A 20783-nucleotide genomic window follows, 5' to 3' on the forward strand; every position below is an offset into this window, starting at 1 on the left:
TACTTCCACTGCATTCTGTTGCTCAAGTGGGGTCTAAGCCCAACCCAGATGCAAGGAAAGTAGAGCAATAGGTTTTACCTCTTGATGGGGAAATTGCCTGTGTTCAGGGTGGGAAGTAATTGGTGAGAGACATCATGGAGACAAGTTACCACAAATAGAAAATATCTAAACTGAAGCAGAGATTTTAAAAAATAAAATAAAATACAGAAAAGAGTGTTAGAGACATGTGGAACCCAGGAATAAGAACTGAAACCTGAGAACTGGAGTCCTGTAAGAGAGGAGTAAGAATTGGAGCAGAAGCAATATTTGAAGAGAATGACTGAGAATTTTCCAGAATTAATTAGAGACATCAAAGCACAAATTCAAGTAACACTGCAAACCCCAGCAGGATAAATACAAAGAAAAACCACACTTTGTATAGTAAGAATGCTGAAAAACAAAGGAAAAAACAGTAAATCTTAAAAGCACCCAAAGAAAAAAGATACATTCCCTTCAAAGAAGCAACAAATAAGATTGACAGCTGACTGCTCAGCAGAAAGGACACACAGTGAAACAGCATCTCTGAAATACTGAAGCAAAATAATTCCCAACCTAGAACTTTATAACCAAAGAGAATGTCCTTCAAACATGGAGGGAAATAAAGACCTTTCAAACATACAAAAACTGAGAGAATTTCTTGTCAGTAAATTTATCATTAAACCTAAAACTTCAGAAAAGTTCTTAAGACAGAAGAAAAGTGAACCAATAGTGAATTACAGAATTGAAGAAAAGAATGAAAAGCGCAGAAAGGGTAAATATATGGATTAAAATAAATGAATATTGACTGAGCAGTGACTATACAAAACAATAATGGTAACATTATGTGGGGCCTAAAATACATGTAGAAACAAAACAGAAACTAACAGTAATGCCAAATCCAGGAAAAGTCTATGGAATTGAAAGGTTTTAAGCATCTGTAATTAATAGAGAAATGGTAAAAAGTAATAACTTGCATTAAGAAATGGTAAAAAGCAATAATTTGTTGCATTTGCAACAAGAATTCTTGTTGCAGTCTCTAGGTTAACTACTAAAAGAATGATAAAAGAAGTATAGCTAACTATAAAAGGAAGCAATTAAAAATATTTGATCGTCCAAAAGAAATCAATAGTAAAAAGAAAAAAAAAACATATAACCACCACCGGTTATAAAGAGAAAAAAATTAATAAGGTGGTAGATATCGACAAAATTATGCATTAAATATGAATAATCTAAATATTTCCAAGTAAAAGATCACAATTGTCAGACTAGATTTTTAAAAATCAATCATATACTACTTAAACAAAATAAACCTTAAATACAAGGACACAAAAAGATTGGAATTAAAAGGATGGGGGAAAATATACTAGGCAAATATTAACCAAAAGAAATTTAGTCTAATCACAGTAATATCAGACACAGGAGAATTTAAGGCAAGAACCATTAGGAAAGGTAAAAAGAGACACTGTATAATGTCTCAGGCCATCCGCGCTGCCATAACAAAGTACCACAGACGGGGTGGCTTATAAACAACAGAAATGTATTGCTCACACTTCTGGAGGCCAGAAGTCCAAGATCAAGTTGTCAGCATGGTGGCCTTCTGGCGAGAGCCCTCTTCCCTGTTCACGGCCAGTGCGTTCTCACTGTGCCCCTGCATGGTGCAGGGGCAAGGGAGCCCTCTGGAGCCTCCTTTGTAAGGCACTAATCCCTCATGACCTAAGCGCGTCCCAAAGGCACAGGGGTGAAGTTCGCATGCTCCGCTTTGGCAGCCTGGGGTTCACAGGTCTGGATCCTAGGCGCAGACCTACACACCGCTTGTCAAGCCACACTGTGACAGCATCCCACATACAAAAGATAGAAGAGGATTGACACAGATGTTAGCTTAGCAAAAATCTTCCTCATCAAAATAAATAAATAAATAAAAGAAAAATATGTGTATCCATCTGAATCTAGTCGGAGAAGGGAACCACCGAGAAATGTGGACAGGCAAAGTTTAACACAACAAATAACTAACCATTCCAGGGCATGGGAGTGACAAGGGGTTGGCTGGTAAGTGGTAAAGAGAACTTGAAAGAATAAGAGAATATTATAAAGAACTTCATGCTTTAAAAAAAATGACATGATAAAAATGTAGTTTCATAGAAAAACAGAAGTTATCAGAACTGACGAGAAGAAATAGAAAAATCTGAATAGGCCAGTAATCTTAAAGTATTCGAGAAGCTCTGCACTCTGTTTTATTAAAGAAAAAGGCGTCTTCTCAGAGACTACGTCTGCCAGGATTCTTTTGGTTGTGAAGAATAGGAATCCAGCACAAACTGGGCCCAGCAAAATTTCAGAGTCCTTGGCTCAAAAAACTGGCAAGTCCAGCTCAGCTGTGGCCTGAGGCCCACCTGCACCTGCGATGCTATCGAAGCCTGCTCTCTCCTCTTTACCTGACTTCCCTCTCAGGCAGACCCTCCCCAGGTGCAGGGACAGCACAGCCCCCTCCCCACTGTAGCTCAAAGCTGGGCCTCCATGAGTTTGGCAATCTTCCTCCGCAGAAATTCCAGCAAGGATCTTGGAGTACCCCTTGCAGTGCCCACTCTGGGCTTCCTGCTGGCCTGGGCAGGGCTGGATTGTGACTTCTGTGGGGCCCTGGCACTTCCGCCTTTGTGGGTCCCTTCCTCCATAAGATATATTTTAAAACTTATTTTACAACTGCATTTCTGTGAAAACAAATATAATCTTGGGCCCCTGAAAGGTCGTTTTTTTTTCCTTCTGATTTTAAGAAAAATTAAACATTTCCATGAGCCCCTGGAAGTACCATGGGCCCTAAGCTCTGTGCTTTCTGTGCCTAAAGGACAAGTCAACCCTTCATGGGGTGACCTGGTTGGCCAGGCCAGGGCAACGTGCCCACCTTGCATCTAGGAAGGTGGGGCCCACCCAAACCACATGAGTTCCTCAAAGAAAACTCAAGGGTCTGTCCCCAAAGAAAGCAGCATGTAGAGAGTTCCCGTGAAGGCAAACCACAGATGACCCAGGCCAGGCACAGCTGCAGAGTTGCGCCCTTCTCAGACCCAGACTTCCCTTACCAGGCCTGAGTCTGAGCTGGGGAGGTGGGGAAATGACAGTAGGGGTGAAGACATGGAGGAAAAGCAGCGTGAGCTCTGACCTGGAGGGCTTCACATGAAGGACATCTTTCCCTGGAGATCTATCTTTTTGAGAGTAAAACCCAAAGGCCCTTTCTCAAAGTGCTGGTTGGACAGCAAACCTGGGGCTGAATTCATTCATTCATTCTGTCAGTCAACTCTGGTGGAGTGTTAAAACCTTCAGTTTAAAAGGGAGGCACAAATAGGGCCTGCAGGCCACACGGCGCTTGACCCGGGAGCGGAAGGACACGTCATACTTCAGTGTGTCTAGTGTTTCCTTAAGCTTGGAAGCAGTTGCCTTCCCACTATATGGCCCCTCATCCTCTCTTTATATGAAAGTTGTCCTATGCATTATAGCTACATATATTGCAAAACCTATCCAACAATATTACAATTTTCTCTTTAACAGTCATTTATATTTTTAAAGAATTTAGGAGGAGAAAAATACTCTAGTATATCTACCCACATCGTCAGTGTTTCTGTTGCTCTTCTTTCATTGCCAAGTCTCAAGTCTCCCCCCTGTATCGTTTCCCTTCTCCTTGGCAAACTCCCTTTAGCATTCCTTTTGTAGCAGCTCTGCTGGTGACGAACCTCGGTGTGCTGTCCCCTGAGAACATCTTTATTTCACCGTCATTCTTAAAGGATATTTTCTCTGGATATAGAATTCCAGACTGACAATTATTTCCTTTCAGCACTTTGAAGATGTTGCTCCACTGTCTTCTGGCCTCCACGGTTTCTGATAAACAATCCACAATCCACGGTCATTTGAATTGTTGTTCCCTCATATGCAACATGTCACTTTTCTCTGGGTAATTTCAAGATTTATTCTTTTTTCCACGTTTATTGAGCTGTGACAGACACAAAACGTTGTATAAGTTTAGTGTACACAACGTGATGATTTGATACACTTATATATTGTGAAATGATGACCACATTAAGGTTAGTTAACACCTCTATCACCTCACAGTACCTTTTTTGTGTTTTTGTGGTGAGAACATTTAAGATTTACTCTCAACTTTCAAGTATATAATACAATATTGTTAACTATAGTCACCATGCTGTACATTAGAGCCCCAGAACGTATTCATCTTATAACTGAAAATTTGTAGCCTTTGACCAACATCTCTCCATTTCCCCCACCTAGCCCCTGGTAACCACCATTATACTCTTTGTTTCTATGAGTTTGGCTTTTTCAGATTCCACACGTAAGGGAGATTCTACACTTTTTGTCTGTCTCTGTCTGACTTATTTCACTTAGCATAATGCCTTCAAGGTCCATCCATGTTTTCACAAAAGGCAGAATTTCATATTTTTTAATGGCAGAATAAGAGTCCATTGTACTTATACATACCACATTTTCTTTATCCATTCATTTGTCGATGAACAGTTAGGTTGTCTCCATGTCTTGGAGAATAATGCTGCTGTGAATATGGGAGTATAGATATCTGTTCAAGAAAGTGATTTCATTTCCTTCAGATATGTACCCAGAGTGGGATTTCTGGATCATTTGGCAGCTCTAATCTTAATTGAATTTTTGGGAGAACCTCCATGCTGTTTTCTGTAGTGGCTATACCAGTTTACATTCCCACCAACAGGGTACAAGGGTTCCCTTTTCTCCACATCCTCAGTAACACTTGCTATCTCTTATCTTTTTGATAATAGCCATTCTAACAAGTGTGAGGTAGTAGTTTATTGTGGTTTTGATTTGCATTTCCCTGATAATTAGTGATGTAGAGCATCTTTTCATGTACCTGTTGCCCATTTGTACGTCTTCTTTAGAAAAATGTCTATTCTAATCCTCTGCCCATCTGTTAATAGGATTATTTAGTTGTATGTGTTGTGTGAAATGTATTATATATCTTATAAGTTAGATGGTTTGCGAATATTTTCTCCCATTCCATAGGTTGCCTTTTCATTTTGTTAATGGTTTCTTTTGCTGTGCAGAAGATTTTTAGTTTGATGTGGTCCCAGTTTTGATTTTTGCTTTTGTTGCCTGCACTTTCAGTGTCATATCCAAAATATTGTTGCCAAGACCAGTGTCAAGCAGCTTTTTCCCTATGTTTTCTTATAGGAGTTTTATAGTTTCAGACCTTATGTTTAAGTCTTTAATACATCTTGCGTTCATTTTTATGAGTGGTATAGGACAAAGGTCCAATTTCATTCTTCTGCATGTGAATATCCAGTTTGCCCCATATCATTTATTGAAGAGATTATCATTTCCCCACTGAGTATTCTTGACTTTTTTATCAAATATTAGTTGACTGTATATGTGTGGGTTTATTTCTGGGCTCTCAATTCTGTTCCATTGGTCTATGTGTCCATTTTTAAGCCAGTACCATACTGTTTTGATTACTATAGCTTTGTAATAAAGTTTTACATCAGTAAGTATAATGCCTCCAGCTTTGTTCTTCTTTCTCAGGATTGCTTTAGCTATTTGGGTTCTTTTGTGGTTCCATACAAATTTTAGGATTTTTTTTCTACTTCTGTGAAAAATGCCATTGGAATTTTGGTAGGGATTGCATTGAATCTATAGATGGCTTTGGATAGTATGGACATTTTAATAATATTAATTCTTCCCATCTATGAAGACTCAAGATTCAGGATTTATTCATAGTCTTTAGTTTTCATCAGCTTGTTTATGATGTGTTTGAGTGTAGTTTTCTTTGAGTTTATCCTATTTGAGATTTGCTAAGCTTCTTGAATCTATAAATGTTTGTCTTTCATCAAATTTGGGAAATTTTCAGCCATTATTTCTCCCATTTTTCTTTTGTACCAATCACTTTCTCTCCTCTTTCTGAGATGCCAATAACACGAATCATAAATCTTGTGATATTGTCCCATGATCTCTGAGGCTCTTCTTTTTTTAACTTTTTGTTTCTCTGTATTTTTTCAAGTTGGATGATTTCTAGTGCTCTACCATCAAATTCACTATTTTCTCTGTTGTCTCCATTTTGCTATATGTCCCACCCAGTGAATTTTAAATTTTAGATATTGTATTTTTTGGTTCTAAAATTTCCATTTGGTTGTTTCCAGGTATCCGCTGAGAACATCTGTCTCTCCATTTTTTTTCAAGAGTGTTTCCTTTTACCTCCTGGAGCATAGTTACAACAGCTGCTTCCACATCTAGATTGTCTTGGGGCGGGGGTGGGGGTCGGCGGGGGAGTGTGGCATCTTTTGTTGATTGTCTTTTCCCTTGAGAACTGGTCACATTTTCCTTGTTATTGGTACTTCAAGTAGTTTTGGATTGTACCCTGGACATTTTGAATATCATGTTGTGAGATGTGACATTCTGGGTACTATTAAAACCCTCTAGAGAATGATTTTTTTTTTGTGGCAGTTTTAGCAGTCAGTCAAACCTGGTTAGGTTCAGACCACAAGTTCTGCCTTACCTTCTGTGTGTGGAAGATACAATGTCACCTTAGTTTTCCAAGGCTTTGCTTGGTGGGAATGTAAAATGGCACAGCTACTCTGGAAAATAGTTTGACAATTTCCTGTAAAACTAAACATGCACTTATCATATGACCCAGCAATTGTACTCTTGGGCATTTATCTCAGAGAAATGAAAACTTAGGTTCATAGAAAAACCTGTACCTGAATGTTCACAACAGCTTTATTTATAATAGCCCAAACCGGAAACAACTGAAATGCCCTTTATAGGGTGAATGGTTAAATGATCTCTGGTAGAACCACACAATGGGCTACTACTCAGTGACAAAAAGGAACAAGCTCTTGACACATGTCACAACTTGCATATATCTCACAGGAATTACAATTAGTGGAAAAAGCCAGTCTTAGAAGGTAATGTCCTGTGCGATTCCATCATACAACATCTCAAAATGACAAAACTACAGACACGGAGACCAGGTTAGTGGTTGCCAGAGGAAAGGGAAGGGGATGAGGGTGGGTACAACTGTAAAGAGAAAGCAGGAGGGGTCTATTTGTGGGGATCGAGTAGTTCTGTGTCTTGATTGTGGTAGTGGTTACACAATACATGGGATAAAATTGCATAGAAACACACACACACGAAAATGCATATAAAAGCTGGCAAAATCTGAATAAGGTCTGTTGTCCAGTTAGTAATATTATACCAATGTTACTTTCGTGGGTTTGATATTGCACTACACTTACATAAGATGTCACCATTGGGGGAGCTGGGTGAAGGGCACAAAGGAGTTTCAACCTCCTATGAACCTGTAATTATTTCAAAATAAAACCTTTTCAAAAAACGTTTCCATGCTGCTTGGGTCTGTTCTGTGCAGCTTGGAGATGAGTCAGGGACAGGCATTGGCTCATCCGCTGAATTAGGGATCCCTCCTCCAGCTCTCTCCTCTCTGGGATTTGCCCCTCATGCTCTGGCTCACATGGGTTTCCTCTCAGAGTTTTAGGTGTTCATGCTGCTGGCACAATACTGCAGCTTTGCAACCAGGGCTGTCCTCAAGGCAGGGGCAGGAGAGAAAAAAGGAAAAATAAAAACGAGCTCAAGGATTCTCCCACACACACTTCATCTTGCAGAGGCCCCTTTCCCCGGCCTCTGGCTAGACAGATGGTTTCTCTGCACAGCTGTATATTGGACCTCAGTTCAAAAACAAGAGACAAGAGAGGAAAAGAAGAACTGAGACTCCCAAGCCCATATGGTTCATTCTTCAAGTTTTGGCTCTTCCTTCCAGTCCACCCCCATTGTGGGTGCATCAGAGTCCATGGCTGGTTACTTGTTTACTTTGTCCAGAGTTTTCAGTTGTAATCAGTGGGGCAGACAGATTGTAATGGTCTTTCTTCATCTTGGCCAGAATCAGAACCCATAAATTTAACTTTTAACCTTCTCAATTATCGTGCGAGATAGATATTAATTCCTCCATTTTAAAGCTAAAGAACTTGAGACTTAAAGAGGTATAGTCACCTGCCCAAACCCATATAGCCAACGCTAAGGTGAAAATATACATACAATTTGAATTAGCCTGTGGAACAGGTGTGTGGAGTGGAGTCAGAAAGCAGGAGAGGGCAAAGCAAAAAGGAGACAGGAAGTGGAAGAACAGAATGGTAGGGAGAAAGAGCATGAAATGGGAGAGAAAGGGAAGAAGAGGCAGAGAAGGAGGAGAGAGTGGAGAGAGGGGGAGGTCTCTTTCCCACAGGTCAGGGCAGCCTCAGGCAACAGCAGCTCTGCGCTGAGAGGACCTGTCCAGAGCTCGCCCCGTGACAGACATCCCTCCTCCATAAAGTTAATGTGAGCAGGCCGGCCAGTCTAAGCAACGAAGTAATCTTAGCCCCCTTTCCCATCAGGGCAATCAGTCTTGGCTTTTCTTTGTTGACCCTATTTGTCCAGGGGCAGCTGGACAGGTCACCTCAACTGTCTGAGGATGAGGACTTTTATTCTACAGTTGAGGGATTGCTTTCTCTCTCTGTACCCAACAGGAATGAGAAACTATGTTGTTCCAGCTACCGCTGGCATCTATCTGCAGCTGTGAGAGGAGACAGCCTGGGGACAAAGCCCACGCAGGCTAGCCTGCCTGGAACCTCCTTTTCCTCTGGATCTCCTTCCCAAGTGAACCAGTTTAAGTCAGGGCTTTTATTACTTGCAGCCGAAGCACCTTGATTGATTCCAAGCCTGAGCCACTCTTGGACGTGTTTCAGGGGCCACCCATCCCCAGGGTGCTGCTGGAGAACCACCTGACTCTGAGCCAGGACAAGAGCAAGCCTACCTCTGGTAATAGGTAGGGTCTCCATGTGCATCTGTTATTGTCCCTACCCAGATCTACATCCCATATGCTTACAAGTGCATGCTTGAGTTTTTGGTTTTGGTTTTTTTCCCCATACCAATAACCAATTCTTCAACTCCCTGGACACCAACCAATCCTGACACCAACTGAGTGTCCCACAATCCAATTCAATTCTGATGCCAACTCCAGGTAGTTAACTCCACAGGTTACGGGCTCAGTCCCACAGACTGGCCCTCCTTCAGATGCCAGTCACAAGTGTCAGATCCACACGTTACCTGCACTTCCATCTGACTTGGCTCAAAGTTGGGGGTTCCTGCAACCTGCCTCCTACTTCAAGTTTGATAGTTTGCTAGAACAATTCATAGGACTCAGAAGAACACTTTACTTACTATTACCAGTTTATTATAAAGGATACAACTCAGGAATAGCCAAATGGAAGAGGTGCATAGGCAAGGGATGGGGGAGGTATGTGGAACTTCCATGCCCTCTCCAGGTGTGCCACCCATTCAGCACCTCCATGTGTTCCTCAACCTGGGAATTCTCAAAACCCTGTTGTTTAGAGGTTTTATGGAGGTTCCAATACATAGGCACGATTGATGAAATCATTGTCCATTGGTGATTAACTTAATCTCCAGCCCTTTTCCCCTCCCGAGAGGTTGGCCAGTAAAGCTGAAAGTTCCAACCCTCTAATCATGCCTTTCTGGAAACCAGTCCCCATCCTGAAGCTATCTAGGGGCCCCTAGCTACCTCGTCTCCTTAGCATACAAAACACACTCTACCACTCCGTAGATGCCAATGGTTTTAGAAGCTGTGTGCCAGGAACCAGGGACAAAACCCAAATTCTGAGTCCATGGGGTTGGGTCAAGGGGACTCCATGTCTGCCTCCAGGGGTGAGCATGTGGTAAGGTCTGGCCAATCAGAGTATTTTATCCACTTGATCAGAGCAGTTGGCTCAGTGGTGAACTCATGTCATGACACAAACCAGTGAGACTCAGAAGATGGAATGAAAAGTCCATTGAGAAAGAGAAGGATTTTCTTTCCTGCTGTGCCCTTCTGGGATTCTGAGAGAATAGAATGTACCCCCTGGACCTACTGGGGGTCATCTTGCACCCAGATGAGGAGAGCCCACCTGAGAATGAAGGCAACTGAGAAGAGAGCAAGGTTGAGAGGTCGCCAGAGGAAGCCCAATGCTGACAATATCACTTGCCCTCCTAGATTCAGTTGTGCCTGAGGTTAGACCAACCTCCAGACTTTTCATAAGTGAACAAGTAAATTCTCCTCCACAGTGAGTTGAATTTCTGATACTTGCAACTAAAATGGCCCCAATCAGCACATACCTCCCTGCACTTGCAGGGCCACCAGCCTGCTGCAGGGCCTTCCCCACCTGCCTTCTCCACTCCTACCCAAGAATCCCAACTCCTTCTTCATTCCTATAGTTAGGTTCCCTCAGTCAGGAGGAGCTCCCTTCTCTAGGCAAGGCCTAATTTGGGAGTCTTTTAAAATGAGTAGTATGGGGAAGACTGCAGGATGCCAAGCTACCTAGAGCCCAGGCAGAGAGTTTTTCTGTGCCCCTCTGCTCCACTTATCTCAGTTAAATAGATAAATTTATTTTACCGGGTAGGACTGTGTTCAGATGCAAATAATGGGAATCTTTCCCACAGTGGTTTAAACAAAGAAGTGCAGAAGAATGCAGAGGGCACGGACCCAGGTGCCTCTGCCCTTGCTCCTCCGCCACCCTCGTTAGGCACAAAGTGGGGGTTCTCTGCCTGATATGTATAAAGAAAAACCAATTACAACAGCATCAGCCTTTGAGAAAAGAAAAAGCTTTTACTGTGAGGTCGGCCAGCAAAGAGACAGGAGGCAACACTCTCAGAACTGTGTCCCCAATCCAGGGCTTGGGGCAAAATTTAAGGGATGATGGGCAGGATGGTCTGAAATGTGGAGATAGATGATTGGAAGTAAGGAGAAGTGAGGTAATTGATGATCTGCACAAGCATAGTTACGCTCCATGGCTCTTCATAGGACCCATGTTTAAAGATGGTGTGTTAGTGTGATCTGAGGGTGGAGTTTTCAGCCCCTTGACGTCAAAAGGGTTACTCATCGGGCATTTGCACAGGCCCCCAGTTGATGGGTTGGTGGTCTCAACCAGCCTGAACTGGAAAAGGGATAGTATCTCAGTTCCTGAAAAACAACTTTTAATTACTCTGTTGATAAGATAGGGTCAGTTGAACTGGTCCTAGTGGACACATGGTTATACCCTTAGTGTGTGGCTACTATCCTCATGATCCCTTGTGGGCAGGAGGAAGGGGAAGTTGTGGCCCAGCAGACCTTCCCTCTCAGTACATTGGCCCGAAATGCATCTTGGCTGGGATGTGCCCTGAGGGTGGGGATCCTTGATCGTTTGCTTATATATTCCAAGGACCTAGAACTGCGGCTCAGTAAACATGTGCCGAACGAATGAGCTGTTGCAGGAGTGCATGGGTGTGTGCGTATACAGGAAAACTGGGTTTTTACTTCCTGTAGCCCCTACAGTGGGGTCAGGCAGGGAAGAGGTGGCTGGAGTGGCACCAAATCACCCCTCACAGCATCTGCCACCCATTCTCCACGTTGGCACGCAGTCTTCTGTCATTCCCCATGGGTCTTCGTCCTCTACAGGTGAAATCTCTTGGGAGATTTCTTTTTTTTTATATATCTGAGCACATCTAGAGACCCCCACCCCAAACTTTCTTAGGAGATTCTTAGCCACCATGGGGCATATACTTCTCTAGGGAGATGCATTCTCCACCTTTTTCTAACTTTCCCTGGGGCAAAAATGATTGGCAGGAATGAGACCCAACTGTGATTTCAGCAGAGGTAACAGCTGGCCCGTTCTGCCTTCAGTAAAAACCAAGCTGGCACAGTTTTTGAACAAGGACTTCTTACAGGAACATTGCCAGTATTCATATCCCATGTGCTACAATAACGTGAGATTTATCTTTAGCAAAGGTGCACACAGTCAATAGACCAAATTTATGTCGATTTTCTTCCCTCAAGGAATAGTGATAGAATAATTAAATGTATGGAGAGTATTAGGCCTGTGAAGGAGAATTTGACTCAGGATCATCTGGAGCCACCCACAACTCTGCCAGCCCAACCCCCACAATAGCCCCACCTTCCTACCCTTGGCTCCACCTGCCACAACCCACAACTTCTATTAGGTTCCTCAGTGGTCTCTTGATGGATCATCAGAGAGATCTTCTTTACATGTAATTGCAAAAAGCACACATTTTGAAAATAGAAAAAAAAAAAAGGAAAGTAAAAACAGTCACCCATAATCCTCCCAAACAAACCAAACTATTTTCATTTTGCTAGTTTCCTCTGGGCCTTGTTCACACACATGGACTTACTTTACAGAGTGACAAGAAGAGATTTATTTTGTATTCTGTGCCTGCACTCAACAGTACATCATAAGTGTTCTTCACGTTGCTACAGCTTGTTTGATATATTAATAGCTGCATAATCATCCTCATGTTTCTTGTACCATAATTTGCGTAACAAATAAATGAGTTTATTTCCAACTTTTTGCCCCTGTAGCTAATGCAGCAATATACATCCTTGTGTACATGGTTTTGTTTTATTTTTATCGTGTTGAATGTTGTTTAAAAGCAGCATGAAGGCTGCTGTCAGCTCTGGGCTGGCAGCTTGTGTTGCCCTGCTCCACCTGAATCCCCAGGCTGCCGGTCAGAGAAGAGCTGCTGGGGCCCTCATGTCAATCTCTCAGCTGACCACAGACCGACTGGAAGTGGCACTATCCCCCAGCTGGATGACATGTCTGAAGAGAGGGCCTTGGAAGCCCATCTCCACTTCTGGAAGAAATCAGTGGCGTTCACCTGGCCAGAAGTGGGATCAGGTAGCCTGTGTGGTTTCCCTGCCGCAGACAGAGTTGCCCTTGTCTCCTGTGCCCAATGGGCTATGTTGGCTCTTGGGGACTATTCCTCCACTAGATGCTCTCTTGGCAGGCTGGCTGTCAAGGTGTCTTGCGTTTCTAGGATCAAGTTACGGGCACCTGACTCAAACTAGACAGCTCAGATGCCTTCTTCCCGGAGGGACGTAACGCTGACTCAGCCTAGCAGCAGTGCCCTGATGAAGCCACCCCTCTGTTCCAGCTCCCAGATCCCCAGAGTCACCTGGGTGCTGTCCTTTGTGAGCCCGCCCCTACTACCTTGCCTTCCCCCAGATAAGCTGCCCTGCAGCCTTCCAAGAGTCTCTTTCTGTTCACATCTCTGCCGCCCTTGAACAGAGGGCCCTCCCAGATACAGCAAGATCCCAGACAGAGGTGCCCTGGGGACCCTGGGGACCATCTCAGGTCAGCCTGGGGACCAGCAGTCAGACACGAGGGCCCACCTGCCCAGGCCAGCTCAGCCCACCCCGCACCTCCTCTCTCAGCTCTTTCTGGCTCAGTCATTCATCACTCTGACCAAACAAAGCTTGACAAAAGACAAGGCGATGCCTTCGATCCTCTAAAGGCAGCCACCCAGCAGCCTGTGCCCACTCAGCACTGGCCCCAGGCCCCACTCAAATTCCTGGACAGAGACTCCCGCTTCCTGGGCTGGGCCGAGTACCAGGAAATCCAGGCGTCGGCTGCATCCTGGGCCTGGCATGACCTGTGGCAGTGAAATGCAGGGGTCCTGGAGCTGGGGGACTGGCTCCTACCCCGGTGCCACCACTCACTTCTTATTAGCTGTGGCAAGGTCACTGGGCAAGGAGCTCACTTCTCTGAGCTTCTGTTTCCTCATCTGCAAAACTGGTGTGAAAATCCTTGTGTCCGGGTTTCCTACAGAAAACTTAATTCCCGGCCCTGGACCATGACAGGTTTCAAATCTGAGCCATTTTGTCTGTCTACAGGGGTTTTCACAGAGCCCCCCCAACCCGATCCAAGCCTGCTCTCACCGACGTGGCCTGTGCACCCTGGGCTCAGAGGACAGCCGGCCGGCAGCCACCTGCCCGCCGCGACTGCCTTGGCCCCCAGGAGACGGAGGAGGCAGCCGCCTCCCTCCTCTGGGGAACTCTGGGAGGCGAGAGGAGCCTGGGCTGTCTCCAGTTTCTGAAGTTCCTGGTATATTAAAAACAAGGAAAGTTGCAGTAACTGTGGTATAACTTGTGTCTACACACAAAAAAAGTATGATACAATATATTCGTGTTATCAGCAGATAATTGCAGAACTGAACACATTTTCTGGTGAACTCTGAGTGGTACGGTCTGGGTCAGACACAACCTCAAAGCCACAGACGGGCCATCTACTTATAATCTGCTGGAGCTGGGGCTGTACCCTCAAAGTCTGAACTTCCAGAAAAAGATGCAACCAAACCCAATGCAGAACCTTCATCAGATCCCATTCAAAGAAAACAGTAAGGGGCGGGGACTACTTTTAGATGTTTGGGAACATTTGAACAGGGTAGGATGTAGGGTTATTTTAAGGAATTACCATTCACTGTCTTGTCATGACAATATAGGAGAACTGTCCAAAGTGTCAAAAAATGGTTCAAGAAAAAAATTTTCAATAAAAGCACTAGACAAGTAAAGCATTTATGACCAAACGTTAACCATGGTTGAACCCAAGTGGTGGGGAACAAGTGCTTCACTGTGTCAGCCTTCCGACTTCTTATACTTGAAGTTTTTCATTAAGAATGATTACAAATTTTGGGTTGCTGACACAAATGTATTGCACATTTTTCAAAATAAGATGCTATTATGTTGTGCGCCTGCTGGCAGTGCGGCACCTGGTGGCTGAGTGTGCAGGACAGCGGCCGGCCTGAATGTCTATTGTTGAGGGCGGCTCGTTCTGGGTGACGCCTGTGGGAGGCAGTGCTGCGGTCCTCACCCAGGCTGACGCCCGACCCCATCACAGGTCTCTGGGCCACCAGACAAGCCACAGGGGAGTCGGGGTGGCTGCGCTAGCTGTAGCCTCCAGCACCCATCATCCAGAGCTAGAGAGGGAGAGCTCATCAGGCCCACTTCACAGAGGAAGGCTGATCCCAGAGGGGACGGGAGCTCACAGAGGCCGTGCAGTTGACATGTGGTCAGGCAGGGATTTGAACCAGTGGCATTCTGGTAGACCACTCTCAGAAAAATAATAAAAAGAGAGAGAGCAAGCGAGGGAGGCAGGGAGGAGGCCCTGATGCAGTGTCTGCCGATTTCTGTGGTGTAAAGATAACCCTACCACCACAGCCAAGTTCAAGGCATCAGTGGTTAACAAACGGCGTACAAAACTCCTGAAGATTTAACAGTCAGCACCATTGATTTGAACCCAGTCCTGGGAGCCCGTCTCCGTCAGCTTTCCTACTCTTTGGCACTTTGCACACAACTTTTACAGTTTTGCCACACCTGTGTTTCACCTGACTTATTTATTAAGTATTTTTCTCTAAGACATCTTACTTTTTAAAGAGAGATGACATTGCTATCATTGAAAGCAAAATGACTTGCTATAAATTAGAACATAAAATTAAAGTCAACATTTAATTATTAAAATTAAAATGTTCTTTGCACTTCTTAAAATACCCTTCCCATGTGGGGCCAGTGACCTAGAGGCTGCATTTTGGGGACCTGGGTCCTGTTCCTCTGCCCGCCTTCTATAAAGGCCACCATGTGAAAGGCCCATGGCATGTCACTGGGTCCTTCAAAAGGAGGAGACAGCAAACCTGATGTGAGTGTGAAAGTGCTCGGCCAGTATTCAGAGACGTCTCTTGTACGGTCTTGATGCCTCTGCAGGGCTCTCCACCTGCAGCATCTCTCAGGACTTCAAGCTCCAGGAGGAACACACTGTGAACACCTTCTTCAGGACTGCCTGCCCCATGGGAACTGCACTGGGTTTCCCCAATCATTTTACCTGCAGCCACAGTTTAGGGGTGGTGTGTAATAATCAGCAGCAGCAATGCGGACAGCCAACGTGGACCAAGACCTTCAAGGGATAGAGCCTGGGGGAAAGCAGAAAAGAGAGATCAGACAGGGGTGAAGGGAGGGCATCTTAAAAAGACAGTGCTGGTATCCACCAAAGCCAGCTACATGTCTTCCATGTGATGCAGCCATTCCACTCCAGAATACAGACTCTCAGAGAGGCATACACATGTCCATCAAAGACACCCAGAGTCTTCATAACAGCTCTGGCCATAGTAGCCCCAAATGAAAATGAATACAAATGCTTATCAACACAAAAATGGACAAATCAAGTGTGGAATACTATACAGCAAAGAAAAAGATCAAACTACTACTACTACATGCAAAAAAATGAAAGAATCTCACAGATAAAACGTTAAGAAAAAGAAACCAGACACCACAGAGTACATATTGTGTGATTCTATTAAATCACACAATTTGATCTGTTTGATCTATAAAGTTCAAAACAAGGCAAACTAATCTATGGTGATGGAAATCAGAATAGTGGGTGCTAATAGCTGAGAAGCCTAGGGAAGCCTTAGCGGAGCTGGCAATGTTCTCCGCCTTGATCTAGATGGTAGTTACAAAGGTGTTTTTACTTACTAAACAATGGTTGAGCTGTACACACAAGATTTTTTGCACTTTAGCTAAGGTATGTTATATTTCAATATAAAATTTAATAAATAAGGTAAGAAAAAGTAAAAAAACATCAGCATAGTGCTGGGTGAAGAGAGTGAGAAACAGAATGACATAGATAACCAATATTGTTTTCTAATTAGGAAGCACATGTACACTAAACAACGCCACACATAATGCAAGAACGCAAATGTTATACATTAAGCACATTAGAATGGCTGCTTGTGGGGTAAGGAATGAGAGAGAGGGGTAGTGATAGAAGAGAACACGTAAATAATAAAATAAGACCAAGGCCTTGCTAGGACCAGAGGGGGATCATGTGCCATCTGAGAAAGAAAAGGAAGAGGAGAAGAGGGGGGAGGAGAAGGAGAAATTAGATTTTGGGCAACCCTCTGAGGTTCCTGACACTGCTCAGGGAATCCAGCTGGGGCTCTGATCCCTGGAGCTCCAAGTGCTACGTAGTCTGCTTTACACACAGGCTGCCCCTGTCTATGGCCCTGGAAAGGCAGACATTGCTCCCAGAGGGGGCAGATCGGCTCCTGAAGGACAGAAGCCCTTATCAGGACCCGGACCTGAGAGGCTGGCAGCTGGGACCACTGGAGCTCCGCAGATAAGGGCAATTCCAGCTGGAGCTTACAGGTGACTTGGGATTTTTTGGAAGACAGGAGATGGGAGCAAAGGCGGGGGGGAGTCATGCATGGTGGATTCAGAGAAATGGCCCCACAGAGGAGGGAGTTTCATGGACAGTATGGGCCTGAGTCAGACCTCAGCACGTGCCCTTCATGAGATCTGCCATAGCCAAGTACCACCTGTGCGTTTATTTACTTCAGACTTTTAATCAACTCACTTTTTTTTTTTACTTAAACCGTTTAAAAGGCAGTTTTGTCCAAAGTGTTGGTATGGATGTGGAGAATTTGGAAGCCTTATGCGCTGTTGGTGGAAATGTACAATTGTGTAGTTACTATGGAAAATGGTATGGCAATTCCTCAAAAAATTAAACATAGAACTACCACGTGATCCACAAATCCCACTTCTGGGTACTTAGGCGAAAGAATTGAAATAAGGATCTTGAAGAGGTATTTGTCCATGCATGTTCATAGCAGCATTATTCACAATAGACCAAAGGGGGAAGCAATTCAAGTGTCCACCAACAGATGGATAAAAAAAGAATGGTACAGTCATGCATGGCATAGAAACGTTTTGCTCAACAACGAACTGCATATATGATAGTGGTCTCATTTGATTATAATGGAACTGAAAAATTCCTATTGCCTAGTGATGTCATAGCCATTGTAAAACCTCAGTGAGAGAAAAGGAAACTGCAGGAGAAGAAAAAGAACTCCCAAGAAAATTCACAGTGAAGGGTGTAGCAGAAGCTTTTACAGATCTCAACAAGCTGCTTAAAAAGTTTGAAAACACGACCCCAAGACCGAAAGGTTTTCATTAATAGAGAGGAATGATCAGGGTGCATTATCTGCTTACAAGCAAATCTATGATGAAAAAAGAAACAAACCAAGCAAACACCATGGACGTATTTCTGAAAAGAGTGACTCCTCCTCAAGAAGAGCCTCGGGCAGGTCCCTGAGGAGGTGTTCCAGAAGAGGCCTTGTTATCACAGGAGAGGACAGCTCCATGCGTGTTATTGCCCCTGAAGACCTTCCAGTGGGACAAGATGTGGAGGTGGAGGACGCTGAGATTGATGATCCTGACCCTGTGCCGGCCTAGGCTAATGTGTGTGTTTGTGTCTTAGTTTTTAACAAAAAAGTTTAAAAAGTAAAAAGAAAAATAAAAAATTAAAAAAGAGAAAAAAGCTTATAGAATAAGGATACAAAGAAAATATTTTTGTACAGCTATACAATGGTGTAGTAAACTGTTACTGCAAAAAAGTCAAAAAGTTAAAAAATTAAAAGTTTATAAAGGAAAAAAGTTACAGTAAGCTAAGGTTAACTTATTACTGAAGAAAGAAAAATATTGTCTACAAATTTAGTGCAGCCCAAGTTACGGTGTTTGTAGTCTTCAGTAGTGTCCAGCAACGTCCGAGGCCTCCACATTCACTCACCACTTGCTCACTGACTCGCACAGAGCGACCTCCAGTCCTGCAGCTCCGTTCACTCGGTGCCTGTACAGTGTGCCCGTTTTATCTTTTATCCCGTATTTTTACTATGCTTTGTCTATGTTTAGTTATGTTTAGATACACACTGTGTTACAACCGTCTGCAGCACTGAGTATAGTAACACGCGGCCCAGGAGCAGTAGGCTGTACCACAGAGCCTGGGTGTGCAGCAGGCCAGACCATCTAGGCTCATGCAAGTCACTCTATGGTGTTCACACAACGACAAAATCTTCTAAGAATGCATTTCTCAGAACACATCCCTGGCATTAAGTGGCGTGTGACTGTATATACACACAATGGAATATTACCCATTCTTTAAAAGCAAGGAAATTCTGACACATGCTGCAACATGGATGAACCTTGAGGACATTATGCAAAGTGAAATCAGCCAGTCACGAAAGGAGAAATACTGTGTGATTCCACTAACAGGAGGTACCTGGAGCAGTGAAATGCATAGAGACAGAAAATAGAATGGTGCTTACCAGCAGCCAAGGGGAAGGGAGAATGAGGAGTTATTGTTTAATGGGTAGAGAAAGTCAGTTTTACAAGATGAAGAGTCCTAGAGATGGATGGAGGTGATGGCTGCACAACAGTGTGAGTGTGCTTCATGTCACTGAACTGGACACTTTAAAATGGCTACGATGGGGGCCGGCCCCGTGGCCGAGTGGTTGAGTTCACGCGCTCCGTTTCAGCAGCCCAGGGTTTTGCCGGTTCGGATCCTGGGCGCAGACATGGCACCACTCAATGGGCCATGCTGAGGTGGCATTCCACATGCCACAACTAGAAGGACCCACAGCTAAAATGTGCAACTGTGTACCCAGGGGGCTTTGGGGAGAAAAAGGAAAAAATAAAATCTTTAAAAAAGAAATGGTTACGATGGTAAATTTTATGTTACGTGTATTTACCACAATTCTTAAAAGGTATCACTACTATAAATGAAAAGCCTCTTGCCCCAAAGGCAACGTCTGCACACAATTGAAGACAACTACATGACCAAATGCAGGGCATTGTTAGCATCAGCCCAGGGTGTTTAAAAGGGAGGTTAGTAAGTGCCAGAGAAGTGTTAAAAGTATTCCAGAACCATCTCTCTCCTCGACAAATTCAGAAGGGCTGAGAAGGACTTTAAAGGAAGCCTCTTTCTTCTGACCTGATTTAACAGAGTGGTGTCTGGGGGCCTCTACAATCCGTTCTCTTGCCAGGGGCCATGGGCAGCCCACACTTTGAAAGACCCTTTAAAGAACAAGGAGGGGCCAGCCCCACGGCCAAGTGGTTAATGTTCTGTGCATTCTGCTTCTGCAGCCCAGGTTCACCGGTTCAGATCCCAGATGCAGACCTACACCACTCATCAAACCATGCTGTGGGGGCATCCCACATACAAAATAGAGGAAGATTGGCACAGATGTTAGCTCAGGGCGAATCTTTCTCACAAAAAACAAAAACACAAACAAAATAATAAAGAACAAGGGAGTAGAGGGCATGAGCATCACAGGCAAGGGCAGGTCAGGGCATGCCAAGCGAGAGGAGCAGAGCAAGGAGACCTCCACTGGGGAAGAGTCCCATGCAGGTCCCAAGTGGCCCAGGGCTGTTTGGAAAGGGAATTCCAGGTCTCCGGTACCTGAGCTTGGGTAACTTGGTCTCATGGACTCCTTGCCCTGTGAGGAAGGGTCCAGCTGGAGGAGGGTCAGAGCAGAGCCCCGTGTGAGTGCTGGCCAAGGGAGGCGGCCTGGTTGCTTTGGTGAAGGTAGGGGCTGTGCTTCCTGGAGGCAAGGAAGCAAGTACAAGCCAGTCTCAATAAGCCAGGACAGGGACTAGAGAGACCATGGTAGTCAGGGTGGAAGGGAAGGAATTGGAGGGAGAAGCTGTGAAGCACGTCCCTAAGAAGGCACTCATAGACATGTGATGTTTTAGCCTGCACTGCATCCACATCCTTTCCTTGGAAACAGCACCTCAGTTTTCCTTTCGGAAGCAGCCTCTCTCCAAGATCCGCAGTACACGTGGCTATGCAAAGCTGACTCTGCCCTTTTCCTACCATAGGAGGCAGGAGATCCAGGCCTGGCTGGTCAGAAGATGCCATCCTTCCCCCACCCCACCTCCCCACCAGAACGATGACGAGTACACAGCCCAATATCCTATAAACTCCTGAATTCAGCTGTACCTGAAGCTAGACCCACCCTTCCCCTTAGCTTACGCTTTAGAAGGGTGCGTAACTTTAACTGACACGCAGCGTGTGGATGGTGGAGTGTGTGCGTCTAGGGGATCTCACCAC

At 44.5% G+C, this 20783-nt stretch overlaps 1 long non-coding RNA gene across 1 annotated transcript; it reads right to left on the reverse strand.

Annotated features, from left to right (window-relative positions):
- Nucleotides 1-1371: 1371 nt before the first annotated feature.
- On the reverse strand, nucleotides 1372-16166 carry LOC106843733 (uncharacterized). Its single transcript, XR_011505692.1, has 2 exons — nucleotides 15535-16166; nucleotides 1372-3991 (listed from the first exon to the last, which is right to left on the reverse strand). It is a non-coding gene; the product is annotated as an uncharacterized lncRNA (long non-coding RNA).
- Between the last annotated feature and the right edge of the window lie 4617 nt (nucleotides 16167-20783).

The sequence above is a fragment of the Equus asinus genome, chromosome 9 (assembly GCF_041296235.1).
Source record: "Equus asinus isolate D_3611 breed Donkey chromosome 9, EquAss-T2T_v2, whole genome shotgun sequence".
Lineage (NCBI taxonomy): Eukaryota > Metazoa > Chordata > Mammalia > Perissodactyla > Equidae > Equus > Equus asinus.